Here is a 27,958-nt window from a genome sequence, read left to right as displayed (position 1 = left end):
CAAGTTGAACAAAATACATTCAAATACCACTCCATCTTGACACTCAGCTCTAGGCCCTGCATTCTCATCATAGGTTTAACAAATGGTCCATCTTCAGGGAACTATCTTTTCTTTTTTGGAACATGGGGTGTCTGAGAGGATATAATGTAAGGTGAGCCTGAAAAAAACTTCTTGGGGCCAGATCACAGAGGGTCTAGATCACATTAAAAAGTAGATAGCCAACTTTTCTCAGTTTTAGCACTAAAAGTTCTCCGTACTGGGAAACTTCTTGGGATTGGGAAAACCAGGATAGTTGTTCATCCTATATAGCATAGAGTTTAATTTGTGACTTTAGACAATGAAATCCAGCCATTTTTTCAACATACATGAGTTACCATGCTTTGTTCTAGCACTAAGTCAGATCCAGGAAGATGAAGATGACATACTACTCCAGACCTTCATGATCAATTGAAAGAGGAAAGTAGGTAGGCAACAAATAATCTTATTAGAGGGTACATGCTTTAATAGAAGCTGTGTCTGCACCATAGTTATAGGAATGGCATTGTGCTTCAGAAGTAGGAACCAAGAAAACAAAAAAGCATGTGATTGTCAAGGACATGTTTTGTTATAATAGAAAATGCTGAGTATGTTCATAGGCAAGAGGGTAAAAGATAATACAAGGGAATAGTTCTCACTTGAGGGGAGAGAATGAAACAGAGATAGTAAAATTACCTGATGAGGTTTTGGGTTTGTTTTCATTAAACGCCACATACTATTAACTTACCCTTCCTGTTGAAAGTGAGCTTTGTTGAAAATCACCATGTAGTGGGAGAAACTAAAGTTATAAAAAAGAGAGGGAAAAATGAATAGAGATTGTCCCAGAAGAGGCAGGGGGAGGAGGAATCAACAGCATAACTGGAGGGGTGAACCCTGGATAAGCAGAGTGTTTCATCTTTCTCAGATATTAGAAAAAAGGATGTGTCTCTTTGATTGCCTAATCTCCGTTCTTAAACCCATTATCTTTCAGGACTCTTGTCACCCCTTTTTGGATCCCAGATTCATCTGGTTCCTGGTGAGTAAGTCTGAGGAAATCATCTAATTTTGCTGAATCACAGTTTGCCTATATAGACAATAGAGATATCATCATCTCTGCAAAATCCTGTTTGTAGCTCCTCTTTCAGTTACCTGTGATTCTTAACCTTTAGAAAAAGCACTTCAAGAAAGTACTAGGTACACCTTCTCTCCAGAAAAGTGCCTATAAATTCTGAATATTATTTCAGGGGGTAGACCAACACTTTGGAACCCATCATGGATTTTCCCAGATTAAGACCTTGTATTTCAGAGCAGGAAGCAATGAAGCAGAATGTACCACATGATCCATTAGGGATTGGGAGAAATGCATAATTGATATACATTTATATTTTCATTGTTATGTGTGCATTAGTGTAAGGTATATAATATTGGTGCTATAGTACATGTATATTTTAAGGTAATAACATACATATTTGGGGTCCTCCTCAAATTCACTGAAGAGTAATAGCAAATTACTATCCACTCAGAAAGAAACATGTATATTTTAAGTGACTAAGGTTTAAATAATGCAAGAAGGTGATTAAACTTCAAAATGTCCAGTACGTTAGGGAACACTGACAGGAAGGATTTGAGTCCTTTCTGGAGGTCTTTGTGGTAACCCAAAACCTTCCCCTCGGCTGCTGCCTGCTTCTTTTTTGCCTAGGCATAGCCCTCAGAGGAAGGAAGGAAGAGAATGATTAGTATTATCCTAGCCCACAAAGACAAAGAGAGAAGATTTACTGCTGTTCAACACTTAAGATCTCCGTATTCTGCCATCATCCATTCCCTCTTAAACAAATGCTGGTTGTCACCAGATGATGATTATTACTATGCAGCCCAGATCCTCTGATGAATTGAAGCTGATGAAACACTCCTCTCAAGTAAAGAGACTAAACTATTCCCAGGTGGCCTGATTTATCCCCTGGAAGTTGTGGTTTTCCAAGTGGAACCCTGGTTGCTGAAAAGCATTCCCTCATTCTAGTAGGATGGAAAGTTAACCCTGATAAGTGCTGTATTAGTCCATTCTCACTCTGCTAATAAAGACATATCCGAGATGGGGTAATTTATAAAGAAGAGAGGTTTAATTGACTCACAGTTTTCCATGGTTGAGGAGGCCTCAGGAAACCTAAAATCATGGTGGAAGGGGAAGCAAACACATCTTTCTTCATATGGTAGCAGGAAAGAGAAGTGCAGTGTAAAGCGGGGGCGGGGAGGAAGCCCCTAATAAAATCATCAGATCTTGTGAGGACTCACTATCAGGAGAACAGCAAGAAGGTAACCATGATTCAGTTATCTCCCACCAGGTCCCTCCATGACACATAGGGATTATGGAAACTACAGTTCAAGATGAGATTTGGGTGGGGATACAGCAAAATCATATCAAGCAAGTTTCTCTAGAGCGGGAGATGGATATGAGTATACATGCAGGTGACCAAAGAAGAATGAGATTGTTCCCATGGATATCCTTTACAGCAACATCGTCAACTTTCAATATTTGTAAGAATTCCGCAGAGAACATGTGACAACAGTCTCCTGGACACCATCCCCAGAGATTCGGATTAACAAGTCAGGGAAGGGCCTATGAATTTGCATTTCAAGTTAGCCCACAGGGATGTCTATGGTGCCAGGGTGGCTATCACCCTTCGGAAGACAGAGCTGTCTGGCTAGCACCCTAGTCAGGGACCACAGACCAGTGTTACATCAACAGCCTCCCCGGTGGTCAACCTCCCTCAGTACTCCCTGCTTCTGCCTCTCTAATTTGTTGGCTGCTAGAATGACCTTTTTAACACCTGAATGTATCCTTATCTTGTTTAAAATAATGTTGACTTTGGCCCCCCAGCTAATTCTACAATAGCTCATCACGACATCATCAATAATGTAGTACCATAGGCCAAATTTGTTTTCTTTTGATTACAGTTTTCAACTGTGCCAGTGCAGGTACATACACAACTTCTCTCCAGGAATTCTTTTTCTCCTGTTAGAGAAAACCTGAAGATGCTTAGGGATTTGCCATGTCCTATCAGAAGGTTAGTAAGGTGACATTCACTAATCACATGCTTTTTCTTAGATTCACCTTTATTAAGACACCTTTTCACATCACACATTACGGTCTTATTCTCAACAAAACTAGAATGTCCCAGCTCCATGATATTTGCTTTTTCTTACTTGTTTTTAATAAAACGAGAGTGTTTCCTCTTCCAAGGGGGTTTTAAAGATATGGAGCAATAAAGAAATAAAAGTGTTTTTTTGTTTTGTTTTGTTTCGTTTTTTGTTTTTCCAGAGAAAGGATCTTGCTATGTTACATGGACTAGACTTGAACTCCTGGGCTCATATGGTCCTCCTGCTTTGGTCTCCTCAGTAGCTGAGACTACAGGCATACATCCCATGCCTGGCTCAAAAGTGTTTCTTCATCACACCCTTAGTCTAGGTCATTCTAAGAAAAAGCCATTTGTTTCTCAGCATTGCTTGGCAGTATACTGTGGGAACTGAGAACACGTGACAATCTTGATCTTCCTATTACAGCTGCACATCTACAAGTTCTCCTGTGTGTTTTCCTTTTAAGCCAGCCGGCACCAATTACCCTGCACTGGTCATCTTGTTCACAGTCCTACTGTACTGAGAGTGGGAGAAACTGAAACAGTCACAATTGTGGAAGACAAAAAACACTTTGGAACTGTCCACCAAGGCCTTTAGAAGAAATTCTGTCTAACGACCTCTTGTTTGGGTTACCACTGAAACAACTGAGACAAGAAAAAAAAAATCAAATATGTCAATGGGAAATTAGTTTCTCTTGAAGAAAGCCTAAGACATTCTTGCTAAGACATTCAAAAACAGTGTGGCTAAATCTGCAGTGCCCATATCCCAGACCAAGCCCCGCCCCAGAACCTGCCTCCACCATTCTGGCAGCCCTTCTACTTGCAATTTCCAAAACCAAAATGCTCAGAAACTTATTTAATTATTAAGTTTTTGAGCTTTTATTTCAAGCAGAAATTGTAACTAGATTTTCCTTAAAGAATAAATTGATCTGATCAAATCTTTATTGTAGCATTTATCTAAGTCCTTAGCTTATTAAAGTAGCATCTAGATGTGAAACGTGGCATGTACCTACACACACACACACACACACACACACACACACGTGAAACTTAATTCACTTGCTACATTACCAGCCTTGCTGGCACTCTCTCATCTTTCAAGAATGGTATGGTTGGCTGCCTTTATGTTTTCATTTAGCATCTCAAAATGGGCACTTCTTATTTGAGAAGGGTTATGGCATGACTCAGCCGTTTAGTTAATCTGACTGATTAGCATTCTGTTGCCCATTAACAGCACTAAAAACAACAACTGGAGTTCCAAATACTTCTCAGATTTTCAAACAGAACTTTTCAGTGTCAAGGACATTTGTCGCTCCCTGACCTTGGTAAAGTTTGGCCTAATTAATACCCCGGAAAAAGCCTCTTACTTCCCTGAATAGAGAAGGCATCATTTTAAATGACCTCCTAAATTGGCATCCTCCTAAACCATACTACCTTTTCAAAAATACAACTCCAAATTAAAATTCTGTGTCAGGAGGAAAACATTAAGCGAATTGCAAGCGTTTTTCTGAGCCTCATTTAACTCAGGTGCATGAAGGTAGGAAGGCAAATTTACATAAAGCTTGTTTTGAGTTTGAGTGTTTCTGCCAGGGGTGGGGGAGTGGGATCTATATATTTATAACTGTGAAAAGGCTGTAGCTAAAATTTAGATATAAAATTACAAAATTAAAATTCAGCATTTGCTCTAGGGCAGTGGGAGGAAGAATGAGAAAGCTAGCTAAATACTAAGAGAGCATAACAGTATGTGGATTGTGCCATGCAAACTTATCAGGTAGTCTTGATTCAAAGAGGGAAATCTAAGTGGCAACCTTATAAAAAAAATTCAAAATACTCATGACTCAAACCAATGTTTTTACTATTCTTAATTTCTCATTTTTTTGTATATCTTTGCTGTAAAAATGTGATAAAAATGAACAAATATGTTTGTGTAGTTTGCCCTGATTGTATGCAGATGATATAAAGACATGATTCTCAGTATTAAAGAATCTTCTCCTTGATGGGGAAGACCACCAGGAGAGCAATAATGTAACTGAAATGGGCAGACATGACCAGAGCAAAGAGGAGACTCCCCTGTAGGCAAGGGAGTAGGTCAGGGAAGGTGTTCTGGAAGAAATGACCCAGGGAGTAAACCTTGGGTTTTCCTTTTTACTTCCTTTTCTAGCTAGGCAAGCACTTCCTTTCCAGGCCTTCAGGTTTTCTTCTCATCTAGGTTATTTATTTAGTAGTTACTATAGGTAAATGTATTAATTGTATTATACATATTTTCTCAATTATTCTTCCCCAAATCATACTAAATAGGCTTTATTATTATCACCTTTGTTATGGCATGGTGTTCCTCCAAAATTATGTCAATGCCCTAATCCCTTGGACCTTAGAATATGACTATATTTGGAGCTAGGACCTTTGAAGAGGTAACTAAGTTAAAATGGGGTCATTAAGATGGGCTGTAATCCAGTATGACTGGTGTCCTTATAAGAAGCAGTGATCACGCTATAAACAACACAGAGAGACAACCAGGTGAGGACACAGCAAGACAGTGGCCATCAACAAGCCAAAGACAGAAGAAACCAAACCTGACCTTGGACTTTTAGCCTTTGAGAAAACTTCTGCTGTTTAAGTCACCTAGTCTGTGGGATTTTGCTATGAGAGCCCTAGCAAACTAATATACCCTTTTTGCATATAAGAAAACAGAAACTTAGAATAGTTGCTCAAAGTTACACAAAAAGTCTCAGAACCAAGATTTGAGACTGGGTCTCTCTGATCCAGAGTTTCTGTTAACTCCCAAATGCAACTGCATCGTATGAGCCCTTGACTTCCCAGGTATGCTCTGAACCCCACCAGGAATGACTCCCTTTGTAGGGCTTCCCACTTCCTTTATGAGCCCCTCTTCAGCATACCTAACTCTCATTAAATAAGAACTTGCACTGGCACTGTAGTCATTACCATGGCAAATTCTCTGTGGGACTTAGGATCAGAGACAGGCTGGGACCTGAAGGAGATCACAATCTCATGGGAGATAAAAAGTAGCAGTTAAATAGCATCCCAAGGAATCAAGCGAATGCTGAATGACTACTGCAGGTGACAAAGAAAGAGCTATCTACCTCTCCATTACCATACTCTCCCTTATCACTACATCTGGTTCCCATCCCTAATCTGAAACTGCACTTGCCATGGTCTCCTAGTTTCCAAATCCAATGGGCACTAGTAATCTTATGTGACACATTTGTAAGTTTGACACTCTTGCCCTGCCTTCCTTTTTAGAAACACCCTTCTCCCTTAACATTCTTGGCATGATTTTCTGGTTCCCTTTTTTTCTTTCTGATTACCCTTGTTCAGTATCCTTATATGGTTCCACTCTTTATCCCATCTTTCTATATTGATGAGTCTTGGATTCTGTTCTCAGTCCATCTCTTTTCTCTCTACATACTCAACCTTGATGATGATATCCATTCCCATATTGTCAACCCCACCCACCAATGACTCCTAAATCTATATCTCTGGCCCAGACCTTGTTTCTGAGCTTTAAAACCACACATCCAGCTGCCACAAAAAGGAACAAAGCATCTTCTCCCAAATGTATTCCTTCTCAATTCCACTTCTTGGTGAATTGCATCCATGCTATGCCAGAAGCATAAGATGCACAGGTTTAGAAAGTTTAGGACGGGCAGGTATGGGAACCATGGAGGTCTTCATTTACACTAAGGTTTCATTATTTCTTACTTAATTTCTTTCATCTTTTGTGTCCTCATCTATAAAAATGAAAATAATTATAATATCCACCTGAAGAAGCTTTTGTAAGGATGCAGTTCAGAAGTCCCCGAAAACCACTCTGAGTTTCAATAGTTGGCTAGAACTCAGGGAATTCAGAAATGCCACTGTGCTCTCAATTACAGTTTCTTACAGCCAAAGAATAAAAAATAAAATCAACAAAAGGAATTGGTGCATGGGTCAGAGTCCAGTAGAGACCAGGCACAGAACTTCCAGTTATCCTCTCCCAGTGGATCACGTGGACACCAATAACTTCTCCTAGCAACAATGTGGGACAATATGCAAGGAGTCTGGCCAAACAGGGAATCTCATCTAAGCCTTAATATTCAGAGTTTATAATAAGGGTCAGTTATATACACATGGCTGACCACCCAGGTGGCTAAATTCAGCCTCTCCAGATGTCTCAAGCCCAAAGCCCCCACCATAAATCACTATAATAACCTTGTTAGTATAAACTATCTGGCATGGCCCAAAGCTCCAGGTAAACATCGATATTTTTATCGGGCCTACAGGTTGATAAGAACTTCTAGATTCCCAGTCAACACATTTACTGCACAGAGGATTAATCAGTTCATGCATGTAATATGTTTAGCACAGTGCCTGATACATAAGAACTCAATAAATGTTCATTGTTGCTAATATTTTTACCTTGTGTTCTTTACTTTCCATGTTCAGCCAGCTACCAAGTTCTGACAACACCATCCTCTTTCTTTTCTATTTCCCTTTATGCCCTTCCTTTATACAGTGGAGGAAATATCATAATGAAATAAGAAAATATGTAAATGAACAGGTGAATTTTTTAAAAATCCAAATAAAACTTCTCAAAAAAGTGATTTTTGAAATAAAAACTCCATGAATATCATAAACATCATATTATCCACAGATAAAAGAGCAGCAAAGATTCTAACTTTAATTTTGTCCTAATTTGTGTACTTTTTTCGTAAGGAAACACACAAAAAGATCCACTGTTGCATTCTTTGAAATAGTAGGAAATTAGAATTGATAAGGAAGTTTATAAAAAATAATGGTATACTTTCCATGGGATACTACATAGCCATAAAAAGAAATGAGATCATGTCCTTTGCAGGGACATGGATGAAGCTAGAAGCCATCATCCTCAGCAAACTAACACAGGAACAGAAAACCAAACACCGCATGTTCTCATTCATAAGTGGGAGCTGAACAATGAGAACACATGGACAAAGGGAGGAGAATAACACACACCAGGCCCTGTTGGGGCATTCAGAGTGAAGGGAGGGAACTTAGAGGTCAGGTCAATAGGTTCAGCAAACCACCATGGCACATGTATACCTATGTAACAAAACTTCATGTATAGCACATGTATCTTGGAACCTAAAGTAAAATTTTAAAAAATTAAAAATAAAAATAATGGTGTATTTTTACAACAGAATGATATTCAGTAGTTGAAATAAATGAACTAGATTTAAATGTATAAATATATATAAATGCATAGTAAATTATGGTAGTGAAAAGTAAGGTAAAAATGGATAAAGGATTATGCCATTTCTGTATATTTCTAACACCGAGAACTTTATATCCATTTATATATTTTGAAAATGTATAAACATAGATTAGAAGGATACACACCAGATATAGAATATTTCTTATCCCAGGAGAGGAGGGGTAGTGAATGGGAAAGTCAAGAAAAGATTATAAGACTTTCTACTGCATTCTATTGTTACATTTTTTAAAAATCCAGCCTGGGAAGCATAGCAAGACCCCATCTCTACAAAACTTAAAAATTTAGCCAGGTAGGGTGGTGCTTGCCTGTAGTCCTAGCTACTCAGGAGGCTGAGACAGGAAGATCACTTGAGCCCTGAAGTTCAAGGCTGCAGTTAGCTATGACTGCTTCACTGCACTCAGCCTGGATGACAGAGTAAGACCCTGTCTCTAATAAAACTAAATAAATATTTTTTTGGAGCAAATACAGCAAACATGCACCATAGATTACTCTCAGTTCTACCATGTTCTCTCTTTCTCTTCCTTCCCCCATATTACACCTTTATATTAGCCAGGGTGCAACCATGGAAGGAAACAAGGTAAGAGATATATATTGTAAAAGAATTATTACATAGAATTATCCTATGATCCAGCAATTTTATTCTTAGGAATATACCCACAGGAATTGAAAGCAAGTACTTATACAAATATTTATATTCCAGTGTTTGTTGCAGCATTATTCACAATAGCCAAAATGTTCAACCCAAGTGTCCAGCAATTGATGAACAGATAAATGAAATGTTGTATATACATACACTAGAATATTGCTTAGTCATAGATACATGCTACAACATTGGTGAACTTTGAAAACTTATGCTAAATGAAATAAGCCAGACACAAAAGAACAAACATTGTATGATTCTACTCATGTGAAATATCTAGAATAGTCAATTTCATAGAGACAGAGAATATATTGGAGGTTACCATGACCTGAACAAAAGGGAAAAGGGAGAATTATTGCTCAATGGCTACAGATTTTTGCTTGGAATGATAAAAAAATTTGGAAATATATGGTGGTGATGGTTTCATAACATTATTGACATAATTAATGCCACTGAATTGTACACTTAGAAATCACTAAAATAGCAAATTTTGTTATCTATATATTTACCACCATTTAAAAAAATTAATAATGTAATATGTCAAAAAACATTGATTTGTATACTTTAAATAGGTAAATAGTATTGTATGTGAATTATATATCCAAAAAAGCGAGAGATGTATTGCAAAGAATTGGCTTACCCAGGCCCCTGGGTTTCAAGCACAAAACTGGGCTGCCATTTGGACAGACATCAAGCTAGCTGCAGGATTTTTTTCTTTATACTCCAGTGGCACCTGGAATGCCAGCAAGACATAACCATTCACTCCTCTGGAAAGGGGGCTGAAGCCAGGGAGCCAAGTGGTCTAGCTCAGTGGATCCCACCCCCACAGAGCCCAGCAAACTGAGATCCACTGGCTTGAAATTTTCACTGACAGCATAGTAGTCTGAGTTGACCTGGGATGTTTGAGCTTGGTGGGGAGAGGGGTGTCTGCTGTTACTAAGGCTTGAGTAGGTGGTTTCCCTATCATAGTGTAAACAAAGCCACAGGGAAGTTTGGCCTGGGCAGAGCCCACCGTAGCCTGGCAAACCCACTGTAGCCAGACTACCTGTCTAGATTTCTCCTCTCTGGGCAGGGCATCTCTGAAAGAAAGGCAGCAGCCCCAGTCAGGGGCTTATAGATAAAACTCCCAACTCCCTGGGGCAGCTGTGGGCACAGCTTCAGCAGACTTAAACATTCCTACCTGCTGACTCTGAAGAAAGCAGAGGATCTCCCAGCACAGCATTCAAGCTCTGATAAGAGACAGACTGTCTTCTCAAGTGGGTCCCTGACCCCATGCCTCCTGACTGAGAGATACCTCCCAGCAGGGGTTGACATACATCTCATAAAGAAGAACGATGGCTGGCATCTGGCAGGTGCCCCGCTGGGACGAAGCTTCCGAGGAAGGAACAGGCAGCAATCTTTGCTGTTCTGCAGCCTGTGCTGGTGATACCTAGACAAACAGGGTCTGGAATGGACTCCCAGCAAACTACAGCAGACCTGCAGCAGAGGAGCCTGACTGTTAAAGGGAAAACTAACAAACAAAGGAATAGCATCAACATCAACAAAAAGAACATCCACACAGAAATCTTATCTGAAGGTCAACAGCATCAAAGATGAAAGGTAGATAAACCCATGAAGATGAGAAAAAACCAGTTCAAAAAGGCTGAAAATTCAAAAAACCCAGAATGCCTCTTCTCTCCAAAGGAAAAAAACTCCTCACCAGCAAGGGAACAAGAATGAGTTTGATGAATTTACAAAAGTAGTCTTCAGAAGGTGGATAATAACAAACTCCTCTCAGCTAAAGGAGCATGTTCTTACCCAATGCAAGGAAGCTAAGAACCTTGAAAAAAGATTAGAGGAATTGTTAACTCAAATAACCAGTTTCGAGAAGAACATAAATAATCTGATGGAGCTAAAAAAACACAGCACAAGAACTTCATGAAGCATACACAAGTATCAATAGATGAATTGATCAAGTGGAAGAAAGGATATCAGAGACTGAAGATCAATTTAATGAAATAAAGTGTGAAGACAAGATAAGAGAAAAAAGCATGAAAAGAAACAAACAAAGTCTCTAGGAAATATGGGACAATGTGAAAAGACCAAACCTATGTTTGTCTGGTGTACCTGAAAGTGATGGGAAAAATGAAACCAAGCTGGAAAACACTATTCAAGATATTACCAGGAGAAATTCCCTAATCTAGCAAGACAGGCCAACATTCAAATTCAGGAAATATAAAGAACACCACAAAGATACTCCTCAAGAAGAGCAGCCCCAAGACACATAATCATCAAATACACCAAGGTTGAAATGAAGGAAAAAATATTAAGGCCACCCAGAGAGAAAGGTTGCATTACCCACAAAGGAAAGCCCATCAGACTAATCTCTCTGCAAAAAAACCTCAAAGCCAGAAGAGAGTGGGGGCCAATATTCAACGTATTTTAAAAAAATAATTTTCAATCCAGAATTTCATATCCAGCCAAACTAAGATTCATAAGTAAAGGAGAAATAAAATCCTTTAAAGACAAGCAAATGCTGAGAGATTTTGTCACCACCAGGCCTGCCTTACAAGAGCTCCTGAAGGAAGCACTAAATATGGAAAGGAAAAACCAGTAGCAGCCACTGTAAAAACAAAACATACCAAATTGTAAAGACCATCAACACTAAGAAGAAACTGCATCAAATGGGCAAAATAACCAGCTACATCACAATAACAGGATCAAATTCACACATAACAACATTAACCTTAAATGTAAAAGGGCTAAATGCCCCAATTAAAAGACACAGACTGGCAAATTGGTTAAATAGTCAAGACTCGTCAGTATGCAGTATTCAGGAGACCCATCTCACCTGCAAAGACACACATATGCTCAAAATAAAGAGATGGAGAAAGATTTTCCAGGCAAATGGAAAGCAAAAAAAAAAAAAAAAAAAAAAAAAAGCAGGGGTTGCAATCCTAGTCTCTGATAAAACAGACTTTAAACCAGCAAAGACCAAAAAAGACAAAGAAGATTATTAGATAATGGTAAAGGGATCAATGCAACAAGAAGAGCTAACTATCCTAAACATACATGCACCCAACACAGGAGCACCCAGATTCATAAAGCAAGTTCTTAGAGGCCTGCAAAGAGACTTAGGTTCCCACACAATAATAGTGGGAGACTATAATACCCTACTGTCAATATTTGATCAATGAAACAGAAAATTAACAAGGATATTCAGGACTTGAACTAAGCTTTGAACTGAGCAGACCTAATAGACATCTACAAAACTCTCCACCCAAATCAACAGAATATACACTCTTTTCAGCACCACATCACACTTCTTCTAAAATGGACCACATAATTGAAAGTAAAACACTCCTCAGCAAATACAAAAGAATGAAAATTGTAACAGTCTCTCAGACCACAGTGCAATCAAATTAGAACTCAAGATTTAAAAACTCACTAAAAACCGCACAACTACATGGAAATTGAACCTGCTCCTGAATGACTACTGAGTAAATAACGAAATTAAGGCAGAAATCAATAAGTTCTTTGAAACGCATGAGAACAAAGACACAATGTACCGGAATCTCTGGGACACAGCTAAAGCAGTGTTTAGAGGGAAATTTATAGCATTAACTGCCCACAGCAGAAAGCAGAAAAGATCTAAAATCAACACCCTAACATCACAATTAAAAGAACTAGAGAAGCAAGAGCAAACAAATTCAAAAGCTAACAGACAACAAGAAATAACTAGAGCAGAACTGAAGGAGATAGAGACACACACACACACACAAAAAAAAAAAACCCTTCAAAAAATTAATGAATCCAGGAGCTGTTTTTTAAAAAAACATTTAACAAAATAGACTACTAGGCAGAATAATAAAGAAGGAAAGAGAGAAGAATCAAACAGATACAATAAAAAATGATAAAGGGAATATCACCACTGATCCCACAGAAATACAGACTACCATCAGAGAATACTATAAACACCTCTATGCAAATAAACTACAAAATCAAGAAGAAATGGATAAATTCCTGGACACATATACTCTCCCAAGACTAAACCAGAAAGAATTCGAGTCTCTGAATAGACTAATAACAAGTTCTGAAATTGAGGCAGCAATTAATAGCCTACCAACCAAAAAGAGCTCAGGACCAGACAGATTCACAGCTAAATTCTATCAGAGGTAAAAAGAGGAGCTGATACCATTCCTTCTGAAACTATTCCAAACAATAGAAAAAGAGGGAATTCTACCTAACTCATTTTATGAGGCCAGCATCATCCTGATACCAAAACCTGGCAGAAACACAACTAAAAGAGAAAATTTCAGGTTAATTTCCCTGATGAACATCTATGCAAAAATCCTCAATAAAGTACTGGCAAACCAAATTCAGCAGCACATCAAAAAGCTTATCCAACATGATCAAGTCAGTATCATCCCTGGGATGCAAGGCTGGTTCAACATATGCAAATCTATAAATCTAATCCATCACATAAACAGAACCAATGACAAAAACCACATGATTTTCTCAATAGATGCAGAAAAGGCCTTCAATAAAATTCAATACCCCTTCATGCTAAAAATTCTCAATAAACTAGCTATTGATGGAATCTATCTCAAAATAGTAAAAGCCATTTATGAAAAACCACAGCCAACATCATACTGAATGGGCAAAAGCTGGAAGCATTCCTTCTGAAAACTGTCACAGTACAAGGAGGCCCTCTCTCACCCCTCCTATTCAACATAGTACTGGAAGTTCTGGCCAGGGCAATCAGGCAAGAGAAAGAAATAAAGCATTGTCAAATAGGAAAAGAGGAAGCCAAATTGTCTCTGTTTGCATATGACATAATTGTATCTTTAGAAAACCCCAACATCTCAGCCCAAAATCTCCTTAGCTGATAAACAATTTCAGCAAAGTCTCAGGATACAAAATCTATGTACAAAAACCACAAGCATTCTTATACACCAATAATAGACAGAGAGCCAAATCATAAGTGAACTCCCATTCACAGTTGCTACAAAGAGAATAAAATACCTAGGAATACAACTTACAAGGGATGTGAAGGATCTCTCCAAGAAAAGCTATAAACCACACTCAAGAAAATAAGAGAGGACACAAACAAATGGAAAAACATTCCATGCTCATGGATAGGAAGAATCAATATTGTGAAAATGGCCATACTGCCCAAAGTAATTTACAGATTCAATGCTATCCCCATCAAGCTACCATTGACTTGCTTTACAGAATCGTAAAAAAAAAAAAAAAAAAAAAAAAACCTTGAACCAAAAAAGAGCTGGTATAGACCAGACAATTCTAAGCAAAAAGAACAAAGCTGGAGGCAACACACTACCTGACTTCAAACCATACTACAAGGCTACAGTAATCAAAACAGAATGGTACTGGTACCAAAACAGATATGTAGACCAATGGAACAGAACAGAGGCCTCAGAAATAATGCCACACATCTACAACCATCTGATCTTTGACAAACATAATAAAAACAAGCAATGGGGAAAAGATTTCCTATTTAATAAATTATGTTGGGAAAACTGATAAGCCATATGCAGAAAACTGAAACTGGACCCCCTCCTTATACCTTATACAAAAATTAACTCAAGATGGAGTAAAGACTTAAACATAAGACCTAAAACCATAAAAACTCTGGAAGAAAACCTAGGCAATGCTATTCAGGACATAGGCATGGGCAAAGACTTCATGACTAAAATATCGAAAGCAATGGCAGCAAAAGCCAAAATTGACAAATAGGATCTCATTAAACTAAAGAGCTTCTGCACAGCAAAAGACACTATCATCAGAGTAAACAGGCAACCTACAGAATAGGAGAAAAATTTTGCAATCTCTCCATCTGACAAAGGCCTAATATCCAGAATCTACAAAAAACTTAAACAAATTTGCAAGAAAAAAACCATCCCATCAAAAAGTGGGCAAAGGATATGAACAAACACTTTTCAAAAGAAGACATTTATGCTGCTAACAAACATACAAAAAAAACCTCATTATCTCTGGTCATTAGAGAAATGCAAATCAAAACCACATTGAGATACCATCTCATGCCAGTTAGAATGGGGATCATTAAAAAGTCAGGAAATAGCAGATGCTGGAGGGAATGTGGAGAAATAGGAATGCCTTTACACTGTTTGTGGGAGTATAAATTAGTTCAACCATTGTGGAAGACAGTGTGGCAATTCCTCAAGGATCTAGAACCAGAAATACCTTTTGACCCAGCAATCCCATTACTGGGTATATACCCACAGAGTTATAAATCATTCTACTATAAAGACACATGCACACATATGTTTATTGCAGCACTTTTCACAATAGCAAAGACTTGGAACCAACCCAAAATACCCATCAATGATAGACTGGATAAAGAAAATGTGGCACATATAGACCATGGAATACTATGCAGACATAAAAAAGGATGATTTCATGTTCTTTGCAAGAACATGGAAGAAGTTGGAAACTATCACTCTCAGCAAACTAACACAGGAACAGAAAACCAAGCAGCACATGTTCTCACTCGTAAGTGGGAGTTGGGAGTTGAACTGTGAGTACACATGGACAAAGGGAGAGAAACATCACACACCAGGGCCTGTCAGGGGATGAAGGGCTAGGGGAGGCATAGCATTAGGAGAAATACCTAATGTAGATGATGAGTTGACGGGTGTAGCAAACCACTATGGCACTTGTATACCTATGTAACAAACTTTCACGTTCTACATATGTATCCCAAAACTTAAAGTATACAATTTTTTTAAAAAGACATTGATAATGAGGAAATGAAAAACATCTCCAAAATGAATCCAGCTACAGCAATGTGGACCATCCTAGAAACTAAACCAATTTGTGTGGTTCATTTTTGTCCTCAATCAAATTCTTACTCTTGAAGGAACTACTCATCACAAAAGAATCTCAGTTTCCATTTTGGAGATTAATTTTGTATGTTAAACCACTAACTTTCTCCTTTATTCTATGCTATTCTTAGCCCAAGGATACCTGACATTCAATAAATATTAAATGTAGCAATAATAATGATTATAATGACCATGTAAGTTAAAAAATAAATAATCCTATTTAAGCCTTTTCAGATTGTCTGCATTTATGATCTCAGAATTAGAGAATTCATTTCATTGGGTCAAGTGAAATGTCTTTCACCCTTTTCAGATGTTGTTAACTCATGCTCAATTTTCCAAAGACAAAAAAAAGAAAAATATAAATTACTTAATGTATGATATGAAAATTATGACTATTATAATAGCCCAGTGATTTTTAATATCTCCTGACAAAGGATGATGATTATTGTATTCTTTAAGTGTCTATCAGAAATTCTACATTTATCCTTTAACAAAAGTAAAGTCTGTACCAGGCACTGAGCTTAGGTTGAGGATATTAAAATTAATAAGGCACAAAACCTGGTAGAAGGGAGTTCCCAGTCTACCCCTATTTACACAATAATAAAACATGATATTCCCCAGTCACAGGATGATGGACTCCGCTGATTACCTGGGTCTGCCCTGCAGCCCACTCTGGCTCAGATGTCTGTGTAAACATCCTCTGCTGACTGGCTTCCAAACCTCAGGCAGAAGGCTATACCAACTGGAAAATTCAACAGTGAAAAATTAAAACACCTCCCATTCTTTCCGAAACATTACATTTCTCTCTGCTATACTGCTTGTCATGAAGAAACTTCTGAAGACAAAACTCCAAACTTTCAAAGAAGCAAAAGCAAGACATTGTTTGCAATTGAGATGTAAAAAAACAATGGTTCCTGTACCTTAGGGTGTCTCCAGTTTATCTGCTTTTCATCTTCTCCCCTACATTCTTGCTCCTGCTCTTCTTATCTACTCTTTTACATTTTTATTTCCCTTGGTCCCTTCATCATTTCTTTGATTATTATTTCATCCAGTGGTAGCACTCAGGATTAAAGAGAATGCCATCCAGAGAAATGCAAACCTAAACCACAATGAGGTGCCATCTCACACCAGTCAGAATAGCCATTATTACAAAATCAAAAAATGACAGATGGCAGACGCTGTGGAGAAAAGGCAATGCTTACACACTGCTGGTGGGAATATAAATTAGATCAGCCACTGTGGAAAGCAGTTCAGAGATTTCTCAGAAAACTTAGAACTACCATTTGGCCCAGCAATCCAATTACTGAGTATATATCCAGGAAAAGGTAAATCATTCTACCACAAAGACATACGTACTTGTATGTTCACTGCAGCACCATCCACAAGAGCATAGATGTGGAATCCATCAATGGATTGGATAAAGAAAATGTGATACATATATAACACAGACTACTATGCAGCTATGAAAAAGAATGAAATTATGTCCTTTGCAGCAACATGGATGCAGCTGGAAGCCATTATCCTAAGCAAATGAATGTAGGAACAGAAGCCAAATACTGCACTTCTCACTTTTAAGTGGGAGCTAAACTTAGGTGCATATGAAATTAAGATGGGAACAATAGGCACTGAGGACTACTAGAAGAAGGAGAGGGAGGGGGACAACGGTTAAAAAACTACCAATTAGGTATTAAGCTCAATGCCTGGGAGATGGGTCATTCATACTGCAAACCTCAACCTCAGGCAATAAACCAACTTAACAACCTGTACATGTATCCCCTAAATCTAGAATAGAAGTTGGAAAAAATGAAAATAAATAATTGTTTTTAATGAACAGAATTTCATGATTCACTTTCTAACCTGTTGGGTAGAAAGATGCAAAAAAGCGCAAAGCAAAGAAAAACTCTGTTCAAGGTGAAAAGGTAATTGGAAGTGCTAAAATTGTTTTCTTTAAGTTTGTCTAACAATGTAAATTTTTAAAAGGTGTCCAGTAATTCTTTCATGTTGATGATAATAATAAACTACAAATTACCTCGTACTTTTAGGAAACTACTTCATGAAAAGACAACCACTGTGATGATGTGGCAGCGTATTCCTTTCTTAAGTCTTAGGAGTTTTGCCTCCCCACATTTTCACTGCCTTTAATTATTGAATGTCTTTTGAAAAAAAAAATCAATATTTTGCAAACTGAAACTATAGTCTCCACCCTTATTGAACATCAGACAGCAGCAATCATGCATGTAAACTTAATTGTGAAAAAAATGAATCAGAATTCTATGAAAATTAATTTAATTATGCTCTTAGTGTTTTCCTATTGACAGAATGTGCATATAACTCCTTTAGGACAATAACATGGGTTATGAAATCTAATTCATATGAGCAAAGGGGTTTTTATTGTTGTCGTTGTTATTGAAATTATTTAATTTCTCATTTCTCTCAGGAGCCATTTCATTCAAGTGAGCAGTTTCATTGCCATTTTAAAAGAGAAACTGAGGCAAATAAATGATTAAACCAGGAGATTCCTAAACAACATGACAACATATTCCTGTGTCATTTGCTTTCTATGCATCAAAATACCAGTGCAATGTTGAATGCTATTAGACAATGCAGAATCCCAGCACTGTGTATTTCCTGACATTTTAGTTGAGCAAATACCCAAAGGACCTTCCCAGGTGGATGTAACTTGGCTCTGGGCAATTAGTGTCCAAAGCCACATTAATGTTGTCTTCCTGAATCTGCAACTTGACAGTCTGATAAACAATAGCACTGAGAGAGGTGTGAACTTCCACTATTTATCTCAATGGGCTGTTAACTTTGAAACCTAATTATGATCACTTAAATGCCAACACTCTTAATCATTTCACTGCTGACCACTGTACCAGAAACATCCAGCCACACTAATGTGCTTCTTCCTGGGCTGCTGGACTCAATTGCCGTGTCCTGATGTGTTTTTTAGGGTATCTTCTTGTTAGTAGTCAACCTCGGACTGGCTAAATGGGTATATTCACCACTTGAGTTCTTGGGTAAGCAAGGCACCTATGATTGTGCTTCAAACAAAAAAAATGAATGAATATCTGTTGTTTCATTTTGTTTATTTCTTTTTAAATACTGGGCTTGATGACTTTTCTTCATGGGAATCTCTTAAGTCCTTACAGAAATCAAAATCCTTCAGAATACCAGAGTCATCACTGGGAATAATGTAAAATAGGAGCAGAGAGGATGATTTTTCGAAAGTCACTGACATGAATTTACAGTATAATTGAACTTGCGGAATTTTCAGTGTCATACATTTCAACCTTCTATCTAAAGGGGAAAATATTTTACACACACAGCCTGACCAAAATCACACAGCCTCTCTCTTAATATTTTCTGGGTTAGGTAACTTACTACCCCATACAGAAACCCATTCCATTGTTTGCTTTTTGCTTCTTAGAAGGTTCTTTCTTGTATTCAATGTAATTCTCTGCTATAGACTATTTATCCTTTGGCCTGAATTGTCTTTTCACACAAAAAATATTTATCCTTTCATCATCTTCAAATATTTTTAGCAGTTCTCCCAGATCTTCCATCATAAACACCAGCAAGTCACTGATAACATCCTCTTTAATCTAATACTTACATGCCAGGCTCTTTGCATGTAACTCATTTAATTATCAAAACTTCAAGAAATAATAAATTATCATTTTACAGATTAAGAGATTAAGACTCAGCAAGATTAAGCAAAAGGGATTAGTTAGTAAGTGAAAAGGTGGGGCTTGAACTCCCAGCTGGCTCTCCTGCATCCTCACTACACTGCCTTCCAGCCACAGTTTTTCCTATATACCTTCTCATTGCAATATGGCCCCCTCTTTTGAATCTCTTTCCTAGATTAACAGCATCATCTACCAAATATATGTTATTATCCTTATTTTACAATGAAAGAACGGAGACTCTTCTAATTCCTGTATCACTGTTTCAGTACTTATTGACATTTTAGGATCAAATTCCTTGATCTTTCCTACTTGTGTATGATATTAAAACAGGCCAGAATCCACCAGCATGGGATCCACATGCAGCCATGTAAGAAACGAGACCCAATACTGACATAACTAACTGATGCTGGCATTCTTCCCCACTGAGCTCAGATGCAGTCAAAATTTTTCTCCTTCAGGGCTTCAAGCAGCCATTGCATACCTATCAATCAGGTGAAAGCATAAACCTTGTTAGGCTCTTCCATATGGCCATTAATTGATTTATAGAAATAATATACTAAATTGCATATGAGAAACTTGGGTACAAAGTTTGTGACAAATATGTGTACACTGAGATGAATAACCTGACAAAGATTTCATAATGAGAAAAATGTACAGGAGCAGCCAGGTAAAAGGCCATCATTAAATAAAGAGCAACCATTTACCAAAAACACAAGTCCAAATGGGGTCTTGGTCTTAAAGAGTATACAGTTAGTTTGTTGATTTACAACACTCAGAAATTCAATAAACAAAGACCAGGCCGGGCACTGCGGCTCACGCCTGTAATCCCAGCACTTTGGGAGGCCAAGGCAGGCGGATCAAGAGCTTGAGATCATCCTGTCGAACATGATGAAACCCCATCTCTACTAAAAATACAAAAAAAGTAGCTGGGCGTGGTGGCGTGCGCCTGTAGTCCCAGCTACTCGGGAGGCTGAGGCGGGAGAATTGCCTTGAACCCAGGAGGCGGAGGTTGCAGTGAGCCGAGGTCCCGCCACTGCACTCCAGCCTGGTGCCTGGCGACAGAGTGAGACTCTGTCTCAAAAAAAAAACAAAAACAAAACAAAACAAAAAAACGAAGACCAAGAGCAAAATAAAACTGGTTCCTTCCCACTCCGAAAGGAATTTACATTGTCACTTGTTTGCAGTGCAGAAGAGGCAGGCATAATACAAATTTATTTTGTCCAGAAAAATCACTCAAAAAGTAGTAGGTATTGCTTCTCATGTGGAGAAAGAAAAGATGATAGAAGGAAGAATAATGAAATGAAGGACTCCAACTGCCTTTGAGTTCAGTATATGTTATAGCAGGATTTCACTTTGACTTAAGTAAAATAGGCATACAACAAAAAGCAAAAATCAGCAGGAAGTGGAAGGAAGGTCCCCTGGAAAACAGAAGTTCATGTCTTCCCTGAGGTAAATATGGAAAAAAAAACTGAATATTTTCTTTCTAATGGGGGTCCCACTCTGAGGCAAGAGGCACAGTTCTGTCACACAGAAAAGGACCAGGGCAGTTGTTCTCTAAGTGTGCTCCTAAAAATGCAAATTCTCAGGCTTACCCCAGACCAAATGACTCAGACACTCTGGGAAAGTCGGGTGTGAGACTAAACAGCAAGCCTTCCAGGGATTCTGATATTCTCTGAAGTCTGAGAACTATTGGTCTATGGGAAGCCTACAGTGAAGAAGCCAGGATTGGCCCAGCTGCAGCCAATATTGTCTTTATTTAAAACCAGCCACCAACTAGTTCTCTGAACTTATTATCATTAATTTAATTGCAAAATTAAAAAGAAGGAAAATCCATACACTCATATTTAAAATCTGTGCCCCAATGCGCCATTGACCAAACCCTGCCTGGGAGCTCACATATTTGGGCTATTTTTTCACACAGTGTCCTGAGTAAAAGGACTGAGTTTTTTCACACAAACCCTGCGCCTGAGCTGCTAAGCAGAAAATTTCAGAAGAGATTAGATATGTGCATGAAATTTTAAATAGTTTGAATAAAACCTTTGGGTTCAACCTTTTAAGTGTATGTCTCTTGCATACACCTCAGGAAAACATTCTTAAAATCAACTGAAAAGTGCTGAAAATCCAATCTTTTGCCTCATATGCTGAAAATGCACAGTATTCAGAATCAGTTTCTTAAAATAAAATTATTCTTCTTTGTACACTCTAATGGTCACTTTTTCTGAGCCAACTATACAACTATAGTTTCTCTGATAAACTTGTAAGATTTTCTTAAACAAGTGTTATTTATGAAAGAGCAGCCCTTTTCCTGAACTCCTGTTTCTCTTGGCACTAGATAGGTTCTGTTGTTGATAGATGCGTGCCAAGCTCTAAAATAAAAATCCAGGTTGAGTGATTTCTATGTTTATTTTATCCATCAAAATGAGTCCACATCCCTTAAGGGCACCAAGCAAGTCAACTCAGTGAGGTGCTCATCTATCTTGCAAAGGTAGGTTGGAAGTTCTGTTTCAAGATATTCTTAACCAGAATTAAGCTTCTCGGCTACCTCCAGGAAGTGATATTCTCATTTATACATTTTATTTGTTATTTAAGAGCGGTGGAGAAGAGTAGAGGCTGACACCAAGGATATACTACGTGACAGCAGTTCGTCAAAGATATTTGGATCATCAGAAGGCAACTAGCTCTCTCAAAATATCACATTATTTTTTGGTTTTGGTGTTTACTAGTAGTTGAAAGAATCACACTCTCTATATGGAGGCAGTCAAAAATGATGAAAGGTCTGGAAGGAAGAGGCTGATTAAGATGGCCAAACAGAACCCTCCAGCAATCATTCTCCCCACACTAACACCAAATTGAACAACTATCCACACACAAAAACACTATCCACACACAAAAAATAACCGTTGTAAGAACCAAAATCAGATAAGCAATCACAGTACCTGGTTTTAACATGTTATCAAGGAAGGAGGCACTGAAGGGGTAGAAAAGACAGTCTTGAACTGTGGACACCACCCCTCCCCATCCCGCTAACAGCAACCAAATGACAGAGAGAGAGAATCTATGTGCCTGGGGGAGGGAAAGCGCAGTGTTTGTGGGATTTTTGGATTGGAACTCAGTGCTGTCCTATAAAAGCAGAAAGCAGCACAGGGCAGAAATTGGCTGGGACCTACAGAGGGAGCCTCTAGACCTCCCCTAGCTAGTGGACAGAATCTGAATTCTGGAAAGCCCCACTGCAAAGGGCTAAAGCCGTATGGTGTCCTAAATAAACCTGAAAGGCAATCTAGGCCACAAGGACTGCAATTCCTGGGCAAATCCTGGTGCTGTGCTGGGCTTAGAGCCAGTGGACTTAGGGGGCATGTGACCTAGTAACATGCCAGCAGAGATGGCCAAAGTGTGTCATCTTTCCTGCAACCCCAGGCAGCACAGCTTGCAGCCTCAGGAGAGACTCCTTCCTTCTGCTTGAGGAGAAGAGAGGGGATATTAAAGAGGACTTGGTCTTGCAGTTGTGTTACCGTTACCAGCTCAGTCACAGTATAAGAGGGAAATAGGCAGAGTTCAGAGGCCTAGCTCCAGGAAGAAAATTTAAACACACCCTGATTCATAAGGGAACCCACTGCCTTAAAGGGAAGGACGTAGTCCTGGCATAATTCAGCATTTTCTGGCTAAAGAGCCCTTGGACCTCAAATAAACATCAGCAGTATCCTGGCAAAACTTGGAAGATGCCTTGAGTCAGACCCAAAGCAGCACTGGCTTCAGGTGTGACCCATTGCATTTCCAGCTATGGAAACCATTGGGAAAAGATTGTTTCTGCTTAAAGAAAGAAGAAAAAGTACAAAGCTCTTTGTCTTGCATCTTGGGCACCAGCTCAGCTAAAGTGAGACAGAATAACAAACAGGCTGCTGAGATCACTGATTCCAAGCCTTGGCTCCTGTATAGCATTTCTGAACCACCTTGATCCAGAGGAAATCCACAGCCCTGGAAGGGAGAGACCCATGCCTAGCAGCATTTAACACAAGAGCCATTGGGCCTTAAGTGAATATCAGCAGTAGCCTGGAACAGTGGTGGCCATGGGACAAAACTCATTGTACATGAGAAAATAAGAGGCAAGAGTGGGAAGGATTTTGTCTTGTGCCTTGGGTGCCAGCTCAGCTGCAATAGAATGGAACACCAAGTGGATGCCTAAGGTTCCTGACTCCAGCCCCTGGCTCCTAGCATTTCTGGACCTGCCCTGGGCTAGTGGGGTAGCTTGCCACCCTGAAGAAAAGGACATAAGCCTGCTGGATCCACTAACTGAAGAGTGCTTGGGCCTTGAGTGAACATTGGTGGTATCCAGGCAGTGGGTACTGTGGGCATTGGGTAAGACCCAATGCTTTGCTGGCTTCAGGTCTGACCCAGCACAGTCCCAGTGGTGGTAGCCACAGAGGTACTTGTGTCGTTCCTCTTCCAGCTCTAGGCAGCTCAACACAGAGACACAGACTCTGTTTAGAGGAAAATAAGGGTAAAGAACAAAAGTCTCTGCCTGGTAATCCAGGGGATTCTCCAGGATCTGATCCAAAACTACCACGATAGTACCTCTGTGAGTCTGTAAGAGTCAGCATTACTGGGCTTGGGGTACCTCCTAATGCACATATGGCTATGGTGACCAAAAGATTAGATCACAACACTCAATTCCCTTTGAATACTTCAAATGCCTTCCCAAGAAGAATGGGCACAAACAAGCCTAGACCCGTCCCCCCCAACCAACTGCAGAGTTTATATCCAAGCAGCCAGTGAGCAGGGCTCAGACCTTGCCCCAGGCTATAAGCCTTCCCACTGAGAAAGCAAGCAGGGCTCTCAGGCCTCACCTCTCCCTGCCTGCCTGCTGTGGCTTCCACACTCATATCTGTACTTCCTCCTCAATCCCTACTCCCACCCCAGATTCTGTTCAGGAAAATTTGTGCTCAGTCAAAAGTATTACAGAGTTCGGCAAGGAGCATCCTTCACCCTATGACCCTTCCCCAATTTTACTGGCTGCCTTCCCTTCCCCAAGGACCTCTGCAAGATAAGGCCAGTAATGGCTTCCCTGGGCTCAAGCTGAGGACTGGGAGTACCTACAGGGCTCTTCCCACTGCTTCTACTTTTATATTTCACTTGGCTCCCTAAACCCATTTCAGCCTAGGTAAGGCTGAAACATTTCCATGATCTGGATTTTCTGGTTTCCCTATGGAAATGTGTGTTCAGAGTCAACATTTCCCCCTCACACTTGGATAATTCATAGTTTTTTTATCTATCTCATGGCATTTGCAGCAGCAAGTGCATCTTTCAAAGGGTCTGTGAATTATTTCATTTTCCTGGTGTGTTCCTGAGGTGGTTCTTATAGTAAAAGTTCACAGTGTGAGTCTCCAGACACTCTGCATATCCAAGTGGGAGCTACATGTTAGCCCTGTCTCCCATCTGCCATTTTCTCCCCTATTAAGATTTTAATCTAATTGAAAGCTAACAAGTTAGCCTGCCACAGTTTCATAGAAAAAGACATGAGACTCAGATCAGAGACAAAGGATTTTATTACTCACAATACTAGTATCCAGAAGGTCAGCATTCATACCAGTTATTCTAGCCTCAATTTTCACAAAGTGATGCAATGAGGACCATGTAATGCTTGCACACACGGTGTTTTGCATTATAGCAGAGCAATTGTGATGTTGGGGTACCTACATCTTTTATAGTGAACAGTAAGCTTGCCCAACTAGAGCCAAAGGCACTGGAGGAGACCATCTTCCTGGGTTCAAATCACGGCTCTCAGTATGCTTCTGAGATAAATTCAAATTTGGATTTCAGCTACATATCTCCTTTGGACAAGATGAAGAAATGTGGGCTAAAAGAAAATACAGCTTGGTAGACTTGTAGGAGGTTGAAAAACCAAGTAAAGAACTTCAATTAATTAGAGGCAATAAGGTTTACCAGGAATAGCATGATTTAGAGAGATGTAGAATCAAAATCTAAGTTCAGCACTTGCTAGCTGTGTAACTCTGATTAAAGATTAAATGTGATAATATATGCAAAGAGTTATTTGTAGTATCAGAAACATGGTAGATGTTCCATAAAAGCTGTTTTCCTTCCATTTCCTCCATTAATTAATCCACACCAAACCACAGGAAATTTTGTAGGGCTTGAAGAGCTTTGTCTCTGTCCTCATATTTTCAATCAATTATTTGGATAAAGGTGACAATGGTATAATTATAATATTTGCAAATGGCAAAAAGCTGGAAGAAATAGACAATATACCGAATAGCTGAATCTCTATTCCTAGAGCACTGAACAGACTGGAAACTTGGCCTCATTCAAAATCATAAGATGACATTTAATAGGGATAAATATAAAGCCCTCTACTTGGTTCCAGGTTCCAAAAGTTTAGCTCCATAAATTACGTGACAGAGAAATGCAGACTTGTGATTTTCTTAAGTTAACAAGAGCTGAATATGAGTCAGTATTTTCACAAAAAGTAGACTGAATATCTTTCAATACCAGGCTCTGGAGCTGACAGTCCAATCTGTTTTCCAGATTCTGACTTTCCTTAAATCCTAGAGTTTGTGGGCAGAGAAACTGTATCCAACACTACTGGATTGCTGCCTGTTTTATTACACTTTCCTGAATGGTACTTGGCATGCAGTCCCTTGGATTCAGCTGGGGGAACTTGAAACAGAAGGCCTTTCAAAGGGACTCCACAGGCATCGACCAGAGTCACCCTGGAGAGATGGAAGCACCTTCCTTCCCCTCCAAGGCTGAATGCTTCCACCACCTCTCTTGCTGGGGCTGCTCTACAGCTATCCTTATATTCTCAAATTATTAAACAATTTCACTAAAGAAATTAAATTACATTTAAATTATTGACAGTTAAAAGGACTTCATGTTAATAATATTAAATAGGAGAAAGAGAAAAGGACATACTTAAAAACCAATTATCATGACTGAATTCAATCTTGCAATTTGCCTGCAATTCATAACATGATTCCAGCTGTGTTTCTTTTGGTTTTTGCTGCTATGAGTACTTTAGTGAATAGTCCCAAACCTATACTGTGTCTTTCTTAATTCCCCTTAGGAATTTTTATAGTAAAATCAACAGGTTTTCCTCCCTGTACATCAATATGATCACATGATAAATTCAAAAGACTATGGTACTATTGTTAGAAATAAAGGGCAATGGGCCTGAATCTCCCCTCTGAGTTTAGGAAGTGCTGACTTCAGATTCCAGATCATCAAGGAGAGAGGAGCTGATTTGCATCCCTTCCACCACCATAAATTCTTTCTTCCTATTACGCTCTTCCTGATCCCCTCATCTTGCCTGCTGAATTGCTGAGCTCGCTTGCTCAGAAATTGCAGGCCTGGCCATGCCCTGGAATCTAAGGATACCCTCATATTCACCCTGGGAATTGGGAGCATGCTGTGGCAATGCTGGAGTGCTTCAGCGTCAGTGCAGCCTAACTTCTAGTCCTTCCAGCACCTTGTGTCTGAGCAACTGGGCTTTGATCCCAATATGCCCTTGACCCCACGCTCCACTACAGAGTCGCCTTTTCATTTCCCTGTGCCTGAATCCCTTTTCTTACAGACTGAGTGTCCTTCTCCTCAGTTGTATTGAACCCTTTCATTTGATAGATAATCCCTCACCCTTTCCCGAAAGTTCTGCCCTTGAACTCAGGAAGGTGGCAAGGAGTGCACAGAGAATGCTCTGCTTCCTGATACAAACTGAGTTATATTAACATCACCCAATGAACCTGATCTTTGTTTCTCTTAAGGTAACCAGTGACTTCCTAATCACCAAATTCAATAGACAATCCTTAGCTGTCCTTTTAATCCATCTCTTCTTTAAGTATTTAACACTGTTGTTTACTCCTTTGTCATGATCATCTCCCCTACCAAAGACAGTTCAGTGTTTTTCAGGCTTCAAACATATATTCCAGTTTACAGTTATGGCAACACCATCCTTCCAGGCACCCACTAAAAATATGAGTCTTCCAAGAACTATTTCCACCTACTTGGTTCCTGTATCCATCTTTCATAAATCCTGTTGATTCTCCCTCCTAAAAACCTTCCCCCTCTCATGATCATCTTTAGTTCAGTTCTGATTATCTCTGAGACATTTGTAAGAGCCTCCAACCAGCCTCTTCCCCCTCTACGCCATCCTCCATCCCATTGTCAAGGACAGCTTTCTTAAAGATCATGCCAGGAGAATATCCAAGTTTTGAGAAGGCTGAATATTATTCAATTTGAAGAGCCTCTGTAAAGTAAAGGATTTTTTATACTTTACTCTTACAAATTTTGGAAAGATGTATGACCACAGGATATATCTTCTAAGACCCTGGAAAGATCCCAAGCAGTGGATCTTAGAAGAGTCTATGCAAGTGGCAGGCCCT

The 27,958-nt window shown here is 39.2% G+C and overlaps 1 long non-coding RNA gene across 1 annotated transcript in view; it reads right to left on the bottom strand.

The window, feature by feature from the left end:
* LOC144579042 (uncharacterized) overlaps window positions 1-22,613 on the bottom strand; it is a 120,478-nt gene extending 97,865 nt beyond the window's left edge. Inside the window, exon 1 of the long non-coding RNA XR_013525840.1 lies at window positions 22,508-22,613. This is a non-coding gene — a long non-coding RNA (uncharacterized LOC144579042). The remainder of the gene's footprint in view (window positions 1-22,507) is intronic.
* Between the last annotated feature and the right edge of the window lie 5,345 nt (window positions 22,614-27,958).

This window comes from Callithrix jacchus, chromosome 13 (genome assembly GCF_049354715.1).
Source record: "Callithrix jacchus isolate 240 chromosome 13, calJac240_pri, whole genome shotgun sequence".
Classification (NCBI taxonomy): domain Eukaryota; kingdom Metazoa; phylum Chordata; class Mammalia; order Primates; family Cebidae; genus Callithrix; species Callithrix jacchus.
Note: the sequence above shows the minus strand (reverse complement) of the source record. Positions and strands in the feature narration are given on the sequence as shown.